An 8,664-nucleotide genomic window follows, 5' to 3' on the forward strand; every position below is an offset into this window, starting at 1 on the left:
CCTACAGCACCCATAGGGTGAAAGGAAGGAAGGGACTCATGCAGGTTGTTCTCTGACCTCTAAACACATTCACTGAAGCACGGTTACATCAACGTCTACACCCCTGCCCCAAATAAATAAATAAATAAATAAATAAATAAATAAATAAATAAATAAATAAATATATAAATAAATAAATAATAAATAAAATCATTTTAAAATGTAAAAATAAAAATGTAACTCAACTGACAAAAATCATGGACATCTATTATTTTTTGCAAGTGGTACATAATACATTGACTCGTTGAGCAAAGTATATTTAGATGAAAACAATTCTTTTTTTGTAGTGTATCTGCAGGTGTGTTTCTGTCTCAAACTTCTTCCAAAATAATCATGCAGTTTTCTCTTCAGTTCAGGCAGGAAGTGAATATCTAGTTTGGGGCTTAGAGACATTAGAAAATCGTGTGTTTAGAGAATCGCTGCCTGTGGGTTGTACATTCTAGAAAGATCTGGTTTATGTCAGGACTCTAAGCCCCTCCTTTCCCCTTTCCTGTTTGAAAAGCTTCAGGATCAGAGCCTTTCAGAACTGCAAATGTGATTCTGACTACCAGATGGCAGATGTCTTCATTGTCCTTAATTAGAGGACATAGGATTTTGTGAGTGAGTGAGTGTGTGTGTGTGTGTGTGTGTGTGTGTGTGTGTAATTAAAAGTAAATGTTTGGTTTTTTGAAATCAAATCACATCAGAAAGCATAGGGTTCAAACAAATGAAAACTTCAACACTCATTCCCAAATTAAAACAAAACAATCTCTCCAAACAAACAAACAAACAAAAAAACTCCCCCAAATTACATATATATTTTGGTAATAGAAGATGATGCAACAATGAATCCAAGTGAAATAGTGGAGCAGTGTTAGTTTCTAAACAAGCACACCTCACACTTTTTTTTTTTTTGAGACCTCAGACTTATTTATCTCAAAATATTTTGATAGTGAGATGTATTGTCAGGAAAAAGGCTTTACTGTAACTAAAAAGTCCAAGATTCCAATGACAGTCTTAAAGCTAATTAGCAGTGTTCTCAAATATGGACAGCCTGGTATAGTTCTGTGAAAGAGTCATATACGCTGCCCTAAAAGATCCCTGCCGAAAATCGAGTGACTTAAATGGGTCTGAGGAAAGTAGGACTTTCATGATATGAAAAGTATTTCAGGATGTAGTATGATAGGGCTGCAAGAGCAATACCACCATTATCAGAAGTCACAGAAGAGCTTATTGCTGTACCTTGCATGAACAACAAACACCTGCATTACAGGAAACACAACCACATGACCCATTGAACATCATTCCACAACAGTTTTACTCAGCAGAGAATAAGTCATAAATCTTTTCTGTAAAAATTCCAAGTATTGGATGTGCAGCTTCACATTACATCACCATGTTTTGCCTTATTTTCCAAGTACAAAACACAATGTGGTGAAATAAGATGTCCACATTAAAAATAAAGCCTACAAAACAGTTCCAGTGCTAGGAAAGATTATTCATATAGAACATTGTGATCTCCATGGTCCAAAAATTTAAACAAAGTCCATGTATACATCTTGTTTACTTTTCTTTGCCACACTAACTTTATTGAGGTGAATTCACAATTGTAGTTCTTCGTTCAGTAAGTGGACACAAATGTTTTCCCACATAGTTAATAAAAACAGGAGGTCAAGTTGAATATGCCAAAATGATGTTGTTGGTATTTTACTATTTTGGCTCTTTGGAGGCCCACCACCCAGCTCCCAAATAAATCACACACAGATGCTTATTCTTAATTATAAATGCCTGGCCTTAGCTAGGCTTAGTTTCTAGCCAGCTTTCCTTAACTTAAGTTATCCCATCTTTTTTTTTTGCCTCTGGACCTTCCCTGTTCTCTAGATTCTGTAAACCTTACTCTTCCTCTGTGTCTTGCTGTGTAGCTGAGTGGCTGAACCTGGAATCCTCCTTCCACTCTGGCTCCTCCTTTTCAATTCCCTCTTCCCTGATTTCTCCTTCTGTTTATTCTCTCTGCCTGCCAGCCCCAACTATCCTTTCTCCTGCCTCACCATTGGCTGCTCAGTTCTGTATGAGACCATCAGGTGTGTTAGGCACAGTAACACAACTTCACAGTGTTAAACAAATGCAACAGAAACAAAGTAACACACCTTAAAATAATATTCTTCAACATGGTATCTTCAGCCAGATACTTTAGCATTTTGAAGAAAAGTAGAGAAGAGATTTCCTTGGTTTCCATAGCTTGATAGGCTTAAAAGAAAACAACACCAACACCAACAACAATATCCACTTCTTCAACAACAAACAGCAGCACTGTTATCCACATGGGAATGGAGGATCCCTTCTCTGTTTTCTCTGACCTGACATCTGCCAAGGGAACCTACTTAGGGACATATTTAGATGAGAATGATTGCCCCATCCTGGAATCATCCAAGTTCTAGTGGCTGGCCTGCAGCCCCTTTGGTTGGTCTGCAGCAACTAGCATTAATTCCTGTAGGCACCGATGCTTCCAAGGGGAACAGCTCCTTAAGAATATCCCTTTCTGCTCTTCTTTACTTTAGCACTTAATGGTGTTGCTTGTTTTTGCTCTTTTGTGGGGCCTGCCAACCAGCTCCCAATAAGTCACACACAGGGCTTATTCTTAATTATAAATGCCCGGCTTTAGCTTGACTTGTTTCTAGCCAGCTTTTTTTTTCAAATATTCCCATCACCCTTATGCCTCTGGGCTTTTCCCGTTCTCTTATTTCTGTAAATCTTACTCTTACTCTGTGGCTGGTTGGCTGGGTGACTAGTCCCTAGTGTCCTCTCTGTCTCTGTCTCTCTCTCTCTTGCCCATACTCATTGATCTCTCCTCCTAGGTTTCCCCTTCCGTTTATTCTCTCTGCCTGCCAGCCCCACCTACCCTTTCTCTTGCCTAACTATTGGCCATTCACTTCTTTATTAGACCATCATTTGTTTTAGACAGGCATAGTAACACAACTTCACAGAATTAAACAAATGCACATAAACAAAAGTAACACACCTTAAGATAATATTTCCCCAAACACTCATTTTTTCCTAGGAACTGTTTGCTTGAAATGTCTTGTTAACCTGCTGACAACTGAGGCTCTGTTGCTTGAAGCCAGTATAGTTTCATGAGATATGATTCGATTGCATCCAAATTTTCTACGTTCATTTGAAATGCATGCAAATTTTGTCACTCTCAGTATTACTAGGCTTTAATGTTTGGTTCTTGGCATTTAATTAAAGGTATGATATGGCACTTAGTAAATATGATACCTAGATGTCATGCTGGGAGTTAAGGCATACTGTGCCCAGTGTTTTGTATAATATTATGAATACAGACAGCTTCAATAAACAGAAAATGGAGCCTAGAGAGATGACTTAGCATTTAAGAGCACATACCTGCTCTCCCAGACAATCAGAGTTCAGTTTCCCGAATCCACATTGGGTGGCTGGCCCACAGCCACTTGCAAATCCAAGTCCAGGATCTAAATTCTCTGGCCTCCACTGACACATATAGGCACACATACACAACCCCACACAAAGACTGCTCCCCCATTATATAAAAACAAAACAAAAATCCAAAAAGTGGATTATGAGAAAAACCACATGTAAGCTGATATGTATACACAATAGAATTTTCTCCAGCTATATATAAATATAAAATTGTGATTTTTTTCAGCAAAATGAATGGAACTAGAAATTGTTATGTCTGATCTGGGCATCATGGCACATATGTTTAATTTCAGAACTTGGAAAACAGAGGCAGTAGAATGTCTGTGAGTTCAAAGCCAGTGTGATCTACATAGAGAGTGAGTTCCAGGACAGCTAGATCTACATAGAGAAACCCTGTGTCCCCTTCTGTCCCTACGCCCCCAAAAAAGTCTCAGGACAAAACCACATTTTCTCTAATATGTAGATCTTAGATTTTAGTTTGTATGTGTGTGTGTGCCTGTCATGAAAGAAGAAAGAGGACTGTGGAAAGAGAAAAGGGGGGCCTAAGAGAGGACGGAGGAGGAGAGAAAGCCCAAGAGATGGGTATATAGTGCTGGTTGGTCATCGGAAGAGTCATGGGCCACAGAAGAACCCAATGTTAGTTTTTAGAGCTTTATTAGGAGGGAAAAATGGGTGTGGAGAAGGGGACCAGGCCTGGTGAGAGATAAAGATGTTTGAGGGAGCAGAGCAGAGCAGAGAGAAAACAGAAAGAGGGGGTGGGGGTTCATATCCGGCTTTTTAAAGGTGGGGATTGTGTCAGCACCTGCTGCTGCTGTAAGCCATTAGAGCCAAGCTGCACATGTACAGAATCCTAACACCAAGAATACCTGCAACAGAAAAGCAGAAGGGGGTCACTGGGAACAGGAGCTGTAGGAGGAGAGCAAGGTCGGGGGTGGGGATGTGGGGGTGGGGGGACAAAGCCCAATAAATACAAAAGTATTCATGGACATGACATAAGGAAACTTGTTACTTATCAGTTTTTTTTTAAAAAAAGATGAATAAAAAAGACCAACAGGAAATGATGATGCAGGTGGAGGCTATCACTCAATAGTGTACTTGCCCAGAATGCATGAATCTATCGTTAGAACGAAATGAAAAACAGAAGATGGTACAAAGAGCACTGATTTATTTGAGATACTGGTATTCCTCTCAGGTATGAGAGCAGCACCACGGAGCCACATCCTGAACCACAAAGGTTTGTTTGATTTTTCTAAACACGGTTTCTGTGTGTAGTAGCCCTAGCCTGCCTGGAACTCACTCTGTAAACTAGGATGGCCTCAAACTCACAGAATGATGCAACAGGAATTTCGTTCTTTTTGGGAGGAGGTTTTCTCAGTTTAGCTTTGGAGCCTGTTCAGAAATTTGCTCTGTAGACCATGCTGGCCTCGAACTCAGAGATATCCAACTGCCTCTGCCTCCCAAGTGCTGGGCACCATCACCACCAGGCACAGCCAATACTCTTGACTGAAACGCTATTGGCGGGCTGGAGAGATGGGTCAGTGGTTGGGAACAGTGGCTGTTCTTCTGGTAGACCTGGGTTCAATTCCCAGCACCCACATAGCAGCTCACAACTGTCCCGTTTCCAAGGAAAAAAAGACTACTGACCTACCTCTCTTCAGTTCACTTTTTGCTAAATTCACAATGAAGATCAGGGTATAGGAAGGTTAAGTGAATCAGGGAAACGACCTTGCAGGGATGCTGCTTAGTAGGAAAATCTGGAATTAATCAAAAGCTTTCTCTTTTATGTCAGGAAGTTTCCAAGGTTCTAACTGCCTAGTCTTAGTGAATAATTGATGCTGGATGGGACATTGCTTAATTAAAAAAACACAAAAACAACTGCATGTGGGGCAGTGGTGGCACACACCTTTAATCAGAGCACAGGGGAGGCAGAGGCAGGTGGATCTCTGTGAGTTCGAGTCCAGCCTGGTCTACAGATCAAGTTCCAGGACAGACTCCAAAGCTACACAGAGAAACCCTGCCTTGAAAAAAACAAAAAAATCTGCATTACTATTTTCAATATTAGTATTATTGAAAAAATTAAAAGTGGACATGCTGATGCACACCTGTATTCTCTGCACTTGGCGAGTGCAAGGTCAGTTTGGTGTACATGAGACACTATGGAAAAAATACAATAAAATTTAGACATAATACATAGAAAAAATTCAGTAAAGACCATCTAAGACAGTGGTTCTCAAGCTTCCTAATGCTGTGACCCTTTAGTACAGTCCCTCATGTTGTGGTGACCTACAAGCATAAAATTATTTTTGTTGCTACTTCACAACTATAGTTTTGCTACTGTTATGAATCATAATGTAGATATCTGATATGCAGGACATCTGATTTGCAACCCCTGTAAATGGGTCCTTTGACCCTAAAGGGTTCACGACCCACAGGTTGAGAACCATTGGTCTAAGCTGTTTACAGTAAACCTGTAGTTAATTCTCATGATCAATGATGCATTCCCAGTAATCAATGCAGAGAGGTGGGTGAATGGGATAGACAAAGAGTTATCTGGAAGTCTGTCTCTATCTGTCCATGTGTTTGTGATGTCCCCATCCTTGAGTGTGAGCTGGGAGCTAGGGGAGGCTTTGTACAGCCACTGAAGTTGGAATCATTCAAGCTTTTCCTTTGTGTCCTGGGTGCTGGCATGGGATGCTCCCAGGGGAAAGCTCAAGTTCTGATACTATGGTCAATTTTATTCATTTCTCATTTATGAAGTATAAATGCCTTCGAAATTGCCATTTCACTCATTTCCAGGAGTACCCTTCAGGGGCATTAAATGCATCCACATTATCCTGGAGATGGCCGTCAGTGGGAAGGACAAAGCCCTGGATTTAATCCTCAATAGCTATACACAAATAAACACAATCACATTGTTGTGAAACCCTCACCACCATTCTTCCCCAGTACTTATCTTACATCACTGGAATTCTGTACTCATTGATATAATTTCCTATTTTCCCTCCCGCAGACACTGAAATCCATCATTCTACTCTCCATTTCATATGAATTTGGCTCCTGAGTACATAATAGAAGTGGAATCATAGTGTGTTTGTCCTTTGCTGTCTTGCTTCTTTTGTTTAGGATGTTTTCACAGGGTTTACCTGTGTAGTGGTTCATTTAGCAGACATTCTTTAATTTTGAAGGCCAAATGACAGTCCATCCTGTGGATATGCCATACTTGTCTGTCCATGAACATGGGTGTTTCCATCATTTGACCATTATGGATAATGCTGCTATGACCATGAATGGGAAGCTACCCCATTTGAATCTCTGCTCTCATTTCTTTTCAGTACATGCCTAGAAGGTGAATTACTGGATCACGGGTTAGTTCAATGTCTAATTTTTGAAGGGCTGCTCTACTGTTTTCTAAAGAGGCTGCACCATTTGTGTTTACATCGACAATACAATGTGTCCCACTGTCTTCATATCTCCATCAACACATTTTGTTTTTATATAATAGCTATCTTAGTAGATGCTATACATTATGCATCTTAAAATAAACTGTTCGTTATTTTATATAGGAAGGTTTAAAGTGAATATTATTGAAAACATTAAAATGACATGGTGTTGCACGCCTGTCTTTTCAGCACTTGTTAGAGAGAGTCAGCAGGACCGGGAGTTCAAGATCAGTTTGGTCTACGGGAGACACTGTGAGAAAGTAATCATTTTAATCCAGATACAGAAAACAGTTAAGGAAGTACTGTGGATGGCAGGAAAAAGTCAAAAGTTAGGTGACAAAATAGACTATTTGTAAACTATATGGAGTTTATATCTGCAGAATGTTTGGCAAACTGGCTTACTAAGAGATAGGTGAATTCAAGCAATACTTGGAGCTGGGCTCAGAGATGCATATTTGTTATCTCAGCACTCAAGATGTGGAGGCAGGAGGATTCTGATTTCAAGGCCATCTTCAACAACATAGGCAGTTCAAGGCCACCCTGGGTTACAAGAGATCCTGTATTTAAAAGAGAACGCAATATTTTGTGCCTATTAGGCACTAGTCCTTTATAAATGTAATGTGAAGAGCTATGATGGTCAGTGAAATAGGCAGAATGTGAACGAGTAAGTATGCAGTGATTAGGATTTTGGATAATATGTATTTTAGCTAAGTGCTTTCCTTTGTATTTAAACTGCACTCGAAAAAAATCAGGTCTGAAGTGCACACATCTATTTTCAGTGGATATATTTGAGTCAGAGAGTGAGGGTCAGGCAGAGGAGACACACAGGGTTCAGTTTACACATACATCTCTTTTTGTCTTTCTGGAAAACTTGTAATTAGGAAAATATATTAAGATAGAAATATGGAGGGAGGGAGATGGCTAAGCAGCATGACATGAGTTTGATCTCTGGAACCTTGAGTTGCGGATGTGGGTGTGGGAGGGTGTCTCTGAGACCACCACTGCCAGCAGAGTAATGGTCTGAGGGAGGCAAAAGTGAGTTCGGTTCAACACGACTAAGGAGCCACTGTTGATTCAAACACAGGTTCTATAAACTGACTGAGAAAAACAAGTTTACAATAGGAGTCTGGGGGAGGGTTTCGTGTGTTCTCGGACACACAGACAGTGTAAAGGTAACCAGGCTATTAGCCAAGTCCATTGCCAGCCTTCTGGGCAGACAACAGGGCTGTGCATTCCTTTGAAGGACAACCCCATGTGTTGTTTAACATTTTAGATTCCACTAGAGCTTATGTGGGAGCACAAAGATCTGGGCTCCTACAGCACCCATAGGGTGAAGGGAAGGGACGGACTCATGCTGGTTGTTCTCTGACCTCTAAACTCATTCACTGAAACACGGTTACATCAACGTCTACACCCCTGCCCCAAATAAATAAATATATAAATAAATAAATAAATAAATAAAATCATTTTAAAATGTAAAACTAAAAATGTAACTCAAATGACAAAAATCACGTACATCTATTATATTTTGGAAGTGGTACATAATACATTGACTCGTTGAGCAAAGTATATTTAGATGAAAACAATTCTTTTTTTGTAGTGTATCTTCGGGTGTGTTTCTGTCTCAAACTTCTTCCAAAATGATCATGCAGTTTTCTCTTCAGTTCAGGCAGGAAGTGAATATCTAGTTTGGGGCTTAGAGACAGTAGAAAATCGTGTGTTTAGAGAATCGCTCCCAGTGGGTTGTACA

General features: G+C 40.1%; 1 pseudogene; it reads right to left on the reverse strand.

Annotated features, from left to right (window-relative positions):
* Window positions 1–2,195: 2,195 nt before the first annotated feature.
* Window positions 2,196–3,534, reverse strand: LOC131900099 (lamina-associated polypeptide 2-like; annotated as a pseudogene).
* Between the last annotated feature and the right edge of the window lie 5,130 nt (window positions 3,535–8,664).

The sequence above is a fragment of the Peromyscus eremicus genome, chromosome X (assembly GCF_949786415.1).
Source record: "Peromyscus eremicus chromosome X, PerEre_H2_v1, whole genome shotgun sequence".
NCBI lineage: Eukaryota > Metazoa > Chordata > Mammalia > Rodentia > Cricetidae > Peromyscus > Peromyscus eremicus.